Genomic DNA, 14,515 nt, shown 5'->3' on the forward strand with positions numbered 1-14,515 from the left:
CCCCTATAAACTAAAAATTCTCTACTTCTTCTATACCATTCTTATCTTCATAGAAAAGAATACAAGTATGAAGTATCCAACCACCGCATGTGTTGGCTTAAACAAATATTAGCATCAGTATCCATCTGGGTTTTTCCCTTCAAGAATATGTGTAACAAATTAGAAATAAACCATTGGCACAGACTATAGGTACAATTTTATAAACTAATATAAATATTTTCTTCTTGGTCATATAAATTATTATATAAACTTTTGATTACCTGGATAGCCAAATTTTCAAGAATCTTCAATTATTTTTTCTCTTTGACAAGATCGAATGGCATGGAACTCCATGCTTCTATTGACCATAAAGATTTTCAGGAGATTTCACATCATTGTCATGCGTTAATCAAAGTTAAAACATGACAAAGTTTCAAGATTTTAGCCTCTATAAATAGTTGTACATGGCCAGGGCTCTCCATAAGACAAACACATAACTTAAGTAACTCTCAAATCTCAAATACAGCATAATGGCTTCCCCCCAAATCCCCAAATCTGAAAGCCAAATTCTAGCTGAGCTCCTTATAGCTTGTATTATGTAAATCCATGCTAGCATATCGAAAGTTGAGTCTCTGAAGCCATCAAAACAAGTCAATAGCCTCTTCACTCATCTTGTGAAACTATGTACTCTCCCATCATCCATAGACATTAAATCCTTATCCAAAGAAGTTCAAAATATGCGCCAAAGTCTAATAGTTCTAAGTGGCCGAGCTAAAGGCTTATAATAGTTCTAAGTGGCCGAGCTAAAGGCTTATTGGAGCTTGAGTTGCAACATTTTTTACCAAACTCCCCCAACCACTAAACAATCTCAATCTCTTTCCTTATTATGGAAATTATATGAAGCTGGCCAATCTAGAATACACAATACTCTCTAAGAATGGAGTGGTACAACCAAAGAAGGTAGCCTTTGTGGGTTCAAGTCCAATGCCTCTAACGTCTCTTATAATGGCTTCACACCACATGAAATCCACACACTTTGATAACTTTGATATCGATGGGGTAGCAAATCTTATGGCTCGTAAAATTGTGTCTTTTGATGCCGAGTTTGAAAAGAGGATGAAATTCCATACTTGTGACATAATGGAAGTGAAGGAGAAGCTAGGAGAGTATGATTGCATATTCTTGGCAACTCTTGTTGGAATGAGTAAAGTAGAGAAAATGAAGTTTCTTGGGCATATTAGGCAGTACATGAAAGATGGAGGAGTTTTGCTCGTGAGAAGTGCAAATGGAGCAAGAGCATTTTTGTACCCAGTTATTGAGGAGAATGAATTGATGGAGTCTGAAGTTCTCTCCATATTCCATCCAACAAATGATGTGATCAACTCAGTTGTTCTCGTTCGCAAGCCAATCTTTTAAAGAAAAGATGCATTTGTCGCTATGCTATGGTATTTATAATTAAGGGTAATGCTATTTGTATAAACTCTTATACAAAAATAGTTTCTACAAACTAGGTAGCATATCACAAAGCATACCATATGGCATTAGGACCCACGTAATTTAATGTCACATTAATGTTATATGGGCCCTCATGTCATGTGGCACTCACATGATGTGTCATGTCACTTTGTACAAACTCTTTTTTTACAAAGAGTTTGTACAAATAGTTTTATCCTATAATTAAACCTAGACATATAAGAGCCAGCTAGAATGGTTGCGTATGTTTTAATTTTCTTTTTGCACCGGTTGAAATAATTAGAGAGACCATCCGTTTTATCTGGTTAATTTGTTTTGCTTTCTAATTATTAAGTTATCTTCTTTAACTCTTCTTCTTTAATTATGATACTATATAAAATATGAAGCCACTTAATTTTGTCCAAAATGTCTCGATTATTATTAACTACAATAATGCTACGGACACCGGGATTTTTGCACTGAAAATTGTACCGGCCTACGTGTAAGACATCTCTAATTTTTTTAACAATTTTTTTCTAGTGAACGGCTGTCCATCAAATTTGGACGGCCGTTCACTCACATGGACGCCCATCCATATTATATGGACGGGCGTCCATATACAAGGGACGGGCGTCCATGTGAGTGAACGGCTGTCCATAAATAAAATACAATAAAAAGTTTTTATAAATATTTGGGACGGCCGTCCATCTTTTATGGATGGCCGTCCATTACTTTTGGACGGTCCATACTTTAAAAAAAAAAAAAAATCTAAACATGGATACTGCTTCTTCTTCTTCCTTTCGGAAATGTTCCATTTTCTTTCTCTTGGAATAACGGCGCCATGCAGCTTGGATGAAGCATGCGGCCCATGTCCTCCACTGTTATGAGTAGAACCTGAAGGTGTACTGAACCTATCTACTGTGAAGGCGCTTGAATTGAGTGGCCGCAAATTTTAACTCTTCAGCAACAGAGCAAAAGCCTGAACCTCTCTCATAGCCTTCATCGTCCAGGTAGAGGATGGGAGGTTAATGCTAGATTTGGGTTCCAGTGCCCAGGTCAAAAGCTCCTCGCCACAGAAGTCCCTTCTGGAAAAGTAAATTGTTTTGATAGTTAGTTTTTGTTTTGAAATCCACTGTTTATCTGGATATTCTTTTTAATTGTTTTTTGTGAATGTGTAGACTTCTCAGTGTGATGTTTGCTTTAGTTGAGTTATTGGCATTGGTTTTATGGTTTAGTTTGTAGCGTGTAAAGAGGGATCATGGTTATCTGGAAAAGTAAATTAATAGTGGCTGGAGAGGCGATCAGTTTTGGCTTGGCTTGAAGAAGAAGAAGAGCGAAGAAGGTAAACATTTCCGAAAGGAAGAAGAAGAAGCAGTATCCATGTTTAGAATTTTTTTTTTTTTTTTTAAGTGTGGACCGGCATCCATTACGAATGGACGCCCGTCCAAAAGTAATGGACGCCCGTCCATACTTTAAAAAAAAAAATTTATAAAAACTTTTTATTGTATTTTATTTATGGGGGACGCCCGTCCATATAATATGGATGGGCGTCCATGTGAGTGAACGGCCGTCCAAATTTGATGGACGGCCGTTCACTAGAAAAAAATTGTTAAAAAATTTAGAGATGCCTTACACGCAGGCTGGTACAATATTTCGGTGCAAAAATCCCGGTATCCGTAGCATTATTGTTATTAACTAATATAGCAAAATAATGCTTGCTAAGCATTTAAATTTCAGCAACACTCCTCCATTGAAGCTTCTAGAATAGGATTGTACAAACATTAATATTTAAGAGGCCGATTTATGAAGTATAATTTCATTAAGGGAGCTTGCTTCCATGAAAATAAGCACGAATATAGCAGAAAAGTCATTTAAGATTAGGGCACGAGAGAAATAAAAATTATAAGAGTTCAGTTTCTGGGCAAAGATATATACTTGACTATAGCAATTAAAACATAATTTTTGAATAAAATATTAAATATATTCTATCTTTTACTCTGGAATTTATTTTTGTATTAAGAAGTAAATTTATTATTATGTTAATTTATTATATGAAAGGTTCTCCTAGATAACACATCATTTAATATGGAACTATATATCACAGAAACTATATATTATATTGAACTATTTAATATATAAGAATAATCTGTCTTTGGAAGAAATGAATTAAACATTCCAAGTCCAAGAATATTTCATGTTGGCTGCTTGTTGCAAGCTTATTTAAAGATTTTGTGTGCGTGCCACACGTTCCCGATGGTAGTTGGCTAGTCCATGGCCAAAAAAAAGGAAAAAAAAAAAAAACAATTTTTAATTGTCAAATACAATGTTCTAAAAACTGGACTGGATCGGCCGGTCGAACCGATGATGGCCGCCCTTTCTGGTCCGGTTTAGATTGTAGGGGTGTTTTTGATGGATTTTAAACTTGTAGGGACTAACTTAATAGTTAAGGGTATCTTTGCTGGAATTCAAACCTACAAGGACAAATTATGGATGTTTTTGTTGGATTTCAAATCACCCTGATTCCAGCGCCAAACACCCCACTTGACACCACCATTAGCATCACCTTTATCTTAACATTAAAACGCCCATCATCCTAAAGTATGACTAGTCGTCGATCGTCATTACCGCCACTATCTCTTTCACAAAAATTAGTGGATTCTTCCCTGATTCTGGAGCCAAACACCCCACCTAACACCACCATTGTCATTGCCCTCATCTCCACATCAAAACCCCTACCATCCCAAACTCCGATTGGCTACTGATTATCGTCGCTGTCGTCGTCTGACTAGCGATTTCCTACCCAAATCACAAGGGTGCATTTGCTATATTTCAAACCTTTAAGGACTTATATGTAATTTTGTAAGGGTATTTATGTTAAGTTTCAAACTTGTTGGATCGTCGATCAGACTGCCAGTTTGACTGGTCCAACCAAGAAAACCTAATGGTCAAGGGGCGGTCCAGTTTTCAAAACCTTGGTCAAATATATAGGCCGAATCATTATTCCCACCCTTAGTTTGAATAAACTACAATAATAACATCAGTTTGAAAATCTATCACCTTTCCATCCACAATGGGAAAGGAAACTTATTGATCTGACAGAGAGAAATTATGTATAGTAGGATGAATGTTCTAAACTCTTTGTGAATATGATACAAAAAAGTTAGGAATGACGTTGGAGGAAGAAATATCTGGATTCTTAGTTCCAAACTCAGATTTTCGAAAAATGGAAAAGATGTTTCATTAAACTTACATTTTTCCTTCTACACTTAGACATTTATAACATTTATGATATAGACCGTAGCCCATGAACGCATATTTATCAGTATGAAAATGGAACTTATGCTTGTTGTAAGACCTTGGATATGGATAACAAGTGTAGCCATGTACCTTCAAGGAGCTATAATCAGGTTTGGAATTAAATGGTACCTAGTATGGGCAATGGATACCTTGAGCTATAAGAGAAGGCAAAAGACTTTTGTATTTGTTAGTGTATGCCCTAGGAACCAATCGTGTTGTCGGTTTCAGGACATTATATCTTGTAAATGTATTATGAATAAAAAAAAGTGTTCTTATTTCAGATGTTGATGTTCTGCTTCATTTATATTATATTATATTTAATATTGCATGTAAAATGTCCAGATATACGGATCTTCAGAAGATCAAATCGTCAAAGAATTCCCTACGCAAGTAATGTTAATTGGGCAATAACATTACATAGTAGGCATGTTGAATGTCTCCATTAAATATCATGTGATGGTATTAGGATGGGTGATTATAAGAGGTATGTCACTAAGGCATTAGCATGGATAAATGGTTAGTGAACAGTTTATCAAATACGACCGATTACGATGAATCACATGGATATGGTCAATGATGCATCATAGGATCGTGTTAGTGTATCACTGATCCTTAGACCTGAGACATCATAGTTGGATTCAACATAGGATGCATATGGTTCATGTGGTGTATAAGCACGAGACTAGTCATGTCTTGTGTAATAAGCCAGTTTGGTCATATGTTATTCATGTGCGAGGACAAGTGATGGTCAAGATGCGATCCGTTAACTCAAAATAGTCCAATCTCGAGTTCCCAAACGAATGTCAATAAACATTGGAAAAGGGAAATCTCTGGCTAGAGTATAATGAATGTCAAATGAAAAGTAGTTTCATGTTGACGAGTTCCATTGTATCGATTTATAATTTGATTAAAGATTAAGTTAAATGTTTTGACATACCATCAAACATTCTTAATCAGGATTAGATAACAGAGGGATTTGACTACACGGTACATACGATTAGAATAGGTTCATTAGAGTTTACACTTCATTGTGGTTTAGGGGTTATGGAACATTGCTAGACATCTACCATAATCAGTGGGAGTTTCGATTATAAAGAATTATAACGAAACATATCAAAATCAGATATTGGGCCCACAGCTAGATCACAGTGAACCAAAATGGTCACACATAAAACCAAGCTCAAGGACAAAGAGTAATACATATCATTAATCAGATTAATGATGTTCGGACGTAAACGGTTGCATCCAAATTAATGTATTGGTGAGAAATGATTATCCATATATAGCTAGCACTAACCAAGGGTAATAAGGATTTATTAAATATTATTATTGAATTGGATTCAATGATGGGGGCAAAAGTGCATTGGTTTTATTCTAAAGGGTTAGAATATTTAATGGAATTAAAATTTGGTCTGATTATAAATTAACCATAAAACCAAGGACTTGACATAAATGTTTATTCTGAAGTTAATTTTAAATTGTTTGAGGCTTTCCCAAAACAATTTAAAATTACACTTTGTGCCCATGGTATATAAACTAAGCTTTATACCATTTTAATTGATTTGAATCAATTAAAGCAAAATCACTCTCTCATTTTCTCTCTCACTCTCTCGGCTCTCTCTTCCTTGACTTGTGTGGATCACATTTTGAGGTTCTTCAAGTTCACTTGAAGAACTAAGATTCCAAGAAAGAAGATTCAAGTGTTGAATAGCAAAGGAGTAGGTAATATTCCATCCTTACCTTGAAATTTTTTGGGCTTATGTGTTATGTTTGTGTTCCACCTTGCATCCATCATCTTGTTCATCCATGTTACACCATTTCCATGTCCAAAATGCATGAATCCCAACAATGGTGTCAGAGCATGTTTAAATTCATGCATGCATGTAGCATTTTTGGTGAAAAATGGCTTGGTTTGGACATGAATATGTTTTTGCTTTAGATGCATGTTTAAGTTATTGTGTATTTTGAATACAAATGATGATGGATATGTGATATTCATGCTTATTAACATGCTTCTGTGAAATTTTGATATTTAGAATACAAAATTTCTTGTTCTTGAAGTCATATGTGGCATGCATGTTTGATTTATTGCATCTTGATGCATTTTTGTTAAATATGAATATATCTCATTCATATGATACATGCATGTGTAATATAAGCATATTTGATGCAAATTTGATGATTTTGAGAAGGGATGAATCCGGTCAAAACTGATGCAAATGAATAATATATTTTAAATGCATATTTGAAAGTGTTATATGTGATACAATAGTCTATAAATGCATTTGACTTAGATTGTATTGTGAATGCAAGTTGGTTGATTCATCTTTGAGTAAAAATCGGTGGATGATGCATAGATTTGCATTTTTTAATTTTATATGATTGAATGTGATGTGAGAGATTTTTTAATGTGATGGGTAATATAATATTTTTTATAAATATTATGGTGATGAAATTATGCATGTACCATTGGTTTAATCATGACATATTTTATACATTTATTGCATGAAATAATTAGGACAAATATTTCTTTATATTCATGTGATGGATAATATAATGATATTATAAGTTTAAGGGTAAAATTATGCATGTGCCTTTTGTTCAATCATGGTATGTTTTTATGTATTTATTACATGAAGTCCCTTATTTATAAATATTGCAACTTGCATAAATATTTATTTATATGCCCTTGATTGAATTAATATTTATTAATGTGATGGATGAATATTAATTAAGGGGTGATCATGGGTGTATATTTATATTTCCCAAAAATATTTGATATTTGGGCATGCAATATTCTTTCAATGGCTTGTAATAATAATTAATTTTATTATTAGTTTGTTATCCAGGCTTGCGTGGCCTAAATTGGTTTATGTAATCGTACGACCGGACGAAGGATAGAGATCCGATCAATCACCAGATGAAGATCCGCAAGGAGTAATAAAATTGGGTGAATAGTTTACCTAATTAGGATGTATTTTCCAAAACCCCATGATCATCCCACCATGTTTTATATTTATATGGATGCATTTGAATTAATGTATGTGATAAATGTAAAACATTTTTTAATCAAAGGTTAAACCTGATAATCTCCCTAAGAAACAATATTAGATCTAAGCCTTCCATTATGGGCCAATTAATTCTTTGGCATACAATTAGAGATCCCAAGATTTCTATTATGTGAGGGATGCTAATTTTATGACATGGAATTAATTGTCTTGGTTCTTGGATAGAAATTTTCATAATACCCAAGATTTCTATTATGTGAGGGTATAATGGGAATTCTATTTTAAGAAAGCATAATGGGTTGGATTTAACTAGTCTAGGGTACCAAGATTTCTATTATGTAAGGTATCTAAAACTAGAGGCAAGGATTGAATCATACCTTACATAGTGATATAAAAGGAAATAGTTTCCTACTTGTTAAATTTAATTGACCAAGATTTCTATTATGTGAGGTTTAATTAAATTTAATAAGAATTTGATTCCCCACTAGAAATTTATTCCAGCGAAATTTCCAAATCATCATTTAGGGGAGTATGGGATTTGAATAAAATAGTGGGAGCTAATAAGATTAGCAATAAAGGGTTTGAATTTACAGGACACTAATAAAACTTATATTTTTCCTTGCAGTCTCTTTTGGTATTTTGTGATTTTTAGTTAACGAAAATGAGTAATAACTTGCTTTTGAGGATTCTCGATAACAACATGTTGATCGGGCCTAATTTTAATAATTGGTTAAGGAATTTGAGAATTATTCTCAATTCCGAAAAAGCCAGGTATGTCTTGGAAGCACCCCTTCCATTTTCTTTGTCTCCTGATGCCACACCGCAAGAAAAGGAAGTTTTCGATAAATGGCAGGAGGATGACTTACAAGCTCGAACCTACATGCTAGCATCAATGAATGCTGAGCTCCAGGTTGAGCATGAACAGATGGAAATTGCGATGAGATAATGATCCATTTACAAGAGTTGTATGGTGAGAACTCAGTGGTGAAGCAATACGAATTGTGTTTGACACTATTCACAATAAGGCTTAGGGAGGGAGTTGCCCTAAATGATCATGTTATGAAAATGAGTAATATTATAGGGCAATTGCGTACACTTGAGATTGTGATGCTACACAGTCTTGAGGTGAATTTGATTTTGCAATCCCTTCCACCAAGTTTCAAGCCCTTCATCACAAATTATAATCTCAATAGGATTGAGCACACTCTTGCAAAATTGTCGAATGAGATTCAACAGTTCTATAAGCAGGGAAGAAAGGAAAAGGGGCAAGAGGATGTTTTTGCAGCTTCTTCTAGTAAGACTAAGAAGAAGCAATTGAAGTAAAAGAAACGTCCAAAAGTTGGACCACAGAAAAGGCCTTTTAAGAAGGATGCTTCTAAGACTGAGAAGGGCAAAGAAAAGGTCAATGATAAAGGCCATTGTTTCCACTGCAAGAAAGATGGACATTGGAAGGGGAGTTGTCCTCTTTATCTGAAGAGCTTGAAGAAAGCTCCAGCAGGTATGTTCCATTCTTATGTTATAGAATTTTAATTAAATGTTAGTTCAAATGATCATTCCTGGATATTAGATTCAGCTGCTACATCTCACATTTGTGTTTTATTGCAAGCACTGCGGAATAGTTCTGCATTGTGAAAATGTGAAGTAATTTTGAAGATGGCAAATGGAGCAAAAGTTGCGGCCGAGGCAGTGGGGACTTGCCCTTTGACATTGCCATCAGGACACATTTTGTATTTGTATAAAACTTTGTATTTTGCCAAAGCAATTAGAAATCTCATTTCTATTTCTGTTTTATGTAAATCTGGTTACAAAATACAGTTTAATGGAAATGAATGTCTAATTTATTTTGGAAATGAATTAGTTGGCAAAGCAATTAATACAAATGGTTTGTATGTTTTGGTAATGAATGATTATTACATAATGAATACCATTACAAATAAGAGATCTCGAAATGAAATTAATCAAAAATTACTTTGGCATCATCGATTAGGTCATATAGGAGATAAAAGGATAATCAGGTTAGAAGCAAATGGGCTTTTAAGCCCATTGGGTTCAGAACCCTATCCAACTTGTGAATCCTGTCTTCAAGGAAAAATGACCAAATCATCCTTTAAGGGTAAAAGGGAAAGATCCAAAGAATCTTTAGAGGTTGTACATTCAGATGTACGCGGACCATTTAATGAAATGGCTCGAGGAGATTTTCAATACTTCATTACCTTTACCGATGATTATTCTAGGTACGAGTATTTGTATTTAATGAAATACAAATCTGAATCCTTTGAAAAGTTCAAAGAGTTTGAGAATGAAGTAGAGAAACAGACCGGAAAGAATATTAAGTCTCTGTGATCAGATCGTGGTGGTGAATACTTAAGTACAGAATTTCGAGATTTTCTAAAGGAGAATGGTATAATATCCCAGTTGACTCCTCCGTACATGCTGTAAAATAATAGTTTGTCTGAAAGGAGGAACCGTACTTTATTAGATATGGTACGATCGATGGTAAGTTTTACAGACTTGCCAACGTCACTATGGGGATTTGCCCTTGAATCTGCTGTACATATTCTGAATAGGGTACCATCTAAATCTATTGAGATGACACCATATGAGATGTGGTATGGTAAACCTTCTAGTCTCAAATGTATGAGAATTTGGGGTTGTCCAACTTATGTCAAGATTATCAAGACAGACAAGTTGGACATTAAATCCGAGAAAGGTCGGTTTATAAGGTATCCCAAAAATAGTTTGGGATATTATTTTTACTTCCACACTGATCAACGAATCTCGATCAGTAAGAATGCACACTTTCTTGAGAAAGAGTTTTTAGAAGAGAGTAGTGCAAGAAGAAAAATTGTGCTCCAGGAAGAGTACAAGGAGCCTCAAACCGAAAATACTCAAATGGGTGGTCCCTCTCAGGAAACATTAATACCTGAAACGGTTTCGATTTGTAAATCACCTAAAGTATCTCGACCTCTAGAAAGATATGGGTTACTTCATGAAGAGATTTTGAATCTATCATGATTGGAGAAGTCAGTCATGGGGATGATCCTAGAAGTTATGAAGAAGCAATATTAGATATCGATTATGGAAAATGGCTAGAAGCTATGAATTCTGAGATAGAATCCATGCATGCTAATCAAGTATGGACTCTCGTTGATCCTCTAGAAGGAATAGTTTCTATTGGATGTGAATGGATCTTCAAGAGAAAGATTGGCAAAGATGGAAATGTAGAGACCTACAAAGCAAGACTGGTTGCGAAAGGTTATACTAAAAAACAAGGGTTGGATTATGAGGAAACTTTCTCACCAGTCGCTGTGCTTAAATCCACCATAATTATGCTAGCCATAGCTGCACACTATGATTATGAGATATGGCAAATGGATGTCAAAACAGCATTCATCAATGGATTTATTGAGGAAAATATCTACATGCAACAACCTATAGGTTTTGTATCCAGTTCTGAAAGAAATAAAGTGTGCAAGCTGCATAAATCCATTTACAGGTTAAAACAAGCTTCAAGGAGCTGGAACATTTGGTTTGATGAAATAATCAAAACGTTTGGTTTTATAAAGAATCTGGATGAACCCTGTGTTTATAAATGGACAAAGGATCATGCTATCATATTTCTCATACTGTTTGTAGATGACATACTATTGATGGGAAATGATAGTGGGATGATGACTGAAGTTAAGTTGTGGTTATCCAGAACTTTCTCCATGAAAGACTTAGGAGAAGCGACCTACATCCTAGGAATTCGTATCTATAGAGATAGGACAAAAGGATTAATAGTCTTATCCCAGAAGATGTACATAAAAAAGATGTTGAAATGGTTCGGCATGCAAGACTCCAAAAGAGGAATTTTGCCTTACAGTCATAGAATTCATCTTTCAAAAGATATGAGTCTAAAGATTGATCAGGAGCCTGAGCAGATGCATGGAATACCCTATGCTTCAGCCGTAGGTAGTCTCATGTATGTTATGCTATGTACTAGGCCTGATATTGCATATGTTGTGAGTGTTACAAGCAGATATCAGCCTGACCCAGGGGAAAAACACTGGTCAGCTGTTAAGACAATCCTTAAGTACTTAAGAAGAATTAAGGATCTAATACTAAGTTATGGAGGTTCGAAATTGAAAATTGAAGGATACTCTGATTCTGATTTTCAATCAGATGTGGATGATATAAAGTCTACATCCAGGTTCATTTTCATATGCAATAGAGGAGCAGTCAGTTGGAAGAGTTCTAAACAATCAACTACTGCCGATTCCACAACTAAAGCTGAATACATTGCTGCTTCAGAAGCAGCAAAGGAAGCTGTCTGGATGGGCAAATTCATGACTGAACTTGGTGTGATTCCAAACATGGGTTACTCGATAACCTTGTACTGTGACAATACTGGTGCTATTGCATAGGCAAAGGAGCCAAGAACACACTAGAAGTCAAAACATATTCAGCGTAAATATCACATTTTGAGAGAATTCGTTGGAGTTGGAGAAATTTTGGTGCAGAAAACACCTTCAGCAGAGAATGTAGCTGACCCACTCACTAAAGCGATGACACAGAAGTAGTTGGACTATCATCTTGAGAAGATGGGTATTAGATACCATAGCGATTGACTCTAGTGCAAGTGGGAGTTTTGTTAGTGTATGCCCTAGGAACCAATCTTATTGTCGGTTTCAGGACATTATATCTTGTAATGTATTATGAATAAAAGAAAGTGTTCTTATTTCACATGTTGATTTTCTACTTCATTTATATTATATTATATTTAATATTGCATGTGAAATGTCCGGATGACACGGATCTTCAGAAGATCAAATCATCAAAGAATTCCCTACGCAAGTAATGTTAATTGGGCAATAACATTACATAGTAGGCATGCTGAATGTCTCCATTGAATATCATGTGATGGTATTAGTGTGGGTGATTATAAGAGGTATGTCACTAAGGCATTAGCATGGATAAACGGTTAGTGAACTATTTATCAAATACGATCGATTACGATGAATTACATGGATATGGTCAATGATGCATCATAGGATCGTGCTAGTGTACCACTGATCCTTAGATTTGAGACATCACGGTTGGATTCAACATATGATGCATATGGTTCATATGGTGTATAAGCATGAGACTAGTCATGTCTTGTATAATAAGCCAGTTTGGTCATATGTTATTGATGCGTGGGGACAAGTGATGGTCAAGATGGGATCCGTTAACTCAAAATAGTCCAATCTCGAGTTCCCAGACGAATGTCAATAAACATTGGAAAAGGGAAATCTATGGCCAGAGTATAATGAATGTCAGATAAAAAGTAGTTTCATGTTGACCAGTTCCATTGTATCGATTTACAATTTGATTAAAGATTAAGTTAAATGTTTTGACATACCATGAACCATTCTTAATCGGGATTAGATAACAGAGAGATTTGACTACACGGTACGCATAATCAGAATAAGTTCATTGGAGTTTACACTTCATTGTGGTTTAGGGGTTATGGAACATTGCTAGATGTCTACCATAATCAGTGGGAGTTTCGATTATAAAGAATTATAACGAAACATATCAAAATCAGATATTGGGCCCACGGCTAGATCACAGTGAACCAAAATGGTCGCACATAAAACCAAGCTCAAGGAGAGAGAGTAATACATATCATTAATCAGATTAATGATGTTCGGACGTAAACGGTTGAATCCAAATTAATGTATTGGTGAGAAATGATTATCCATGGATAGCTAGCACTAATCAAGGGTAATAAGGATTTATTAAATATTATTATTGAATTGGATTCAATGATGGGGGCAAAAGTGCATTGGTTTTATTCTAAAGGGTTAGAATATTTAATGGAATTAAAATTTGGTCTAATTATGAATTAACCATAAAACCAAGGACTTGACATAAATGTTTATTCTCAAGTTAATTTTAAATTGTTTGAGGCCTTCCCAAAACAATTTAAAATTACACTTTGTGCCTATGGTATATAAATTAAGTTTTATACCATTTTAATTGATTTGAATCAATTAAAGCAAAATCACTCTCTCATTTTCTCTCTCACTCTCTCAGCTCTCTCTTCCTTGACTTGTGTGGATCACATTTTGAGGTTCTTCATGTTCATTTGAAGAACTAGGATTCCAAGAAAGGAGATTCAAGTGTTGAATAACAAAGGAGTAGGTAATATTCCATCCTTACCTTGAAATTTTTTGGGCTTATGTGTTATGTTTGAGTTCTACCTTTCATCCATCATCTTGTTCATCCGTGTTACACCATTTCCATGTCCAAAATGCATTAATCCCAATAGTATTCACCTCCCTAGTTTGACTAAAGAGTTTTAATCTTGGTACCAAACTAAGTATTTGCCCGTTTGTGAAATTGTTGGAAGACCAATTTGGCTTTAGACTTTGTTTTGAGAGGAAATAGCCAAACAAACGCCTTATTGTAATCATCCAAAAAAAGAACATATTATCTAAAACCTTCAACAGAGGTGACAGGAGCTCGTCCCCATAAGTTAGAATGAACAAACTCAAGAGAAGCATTAACCTTAGAATTAGAGTAAGGGAAAGTCGATCAATGTAGTTTTCCAAATTGACAAGCTGAACACACAAAGTTTTTTAATTAACTTTGAACAAGTTTATATTCATTTGTTGCAAGATAGTCTTCAAGGCAAGGGCATTAGGATGTCCTAATCTCATATGCCACAACTTATTAGAAAAACTTTATTACATTTAGTAGATGGCTTTGAAACATTCAAATAGAAGAAACTGCTAAATCTTTATCAGCTACTG

The 14,515-nt window shown here is 34.8% G+C and overlaps 1 pseudogene; it reads left to right on the forward strand.

The window, feature by feature from the left end:
• The first annotated feature begins 509 nt into the window (after positions 1-509).
• LOC116115973 lies at positions 510-1,395 on the forward strand (annotated as a pseudogene).
• The last annotated feature ends 13,120 nt before the right edge of the window (positions 1,396-14,515 follow it).

The sequence above is a fragment of the Pistacia vera genome, unplaced genomic scaffold (assembly GCF_008641045.1).
Source record: "Pistacia vera cultivar Batoury unplaced genomic scaffold, PisVer_v2 Contig758, whole genome shotgun sequence".
Taxonomy (NCBI): domain Eukaryota; kingdom Viridiplantae; phylum Streptophyta; class Magnoliopsida; order Sapindales; family Anacardiaceae; genus Pistacia; species Pistacia vera.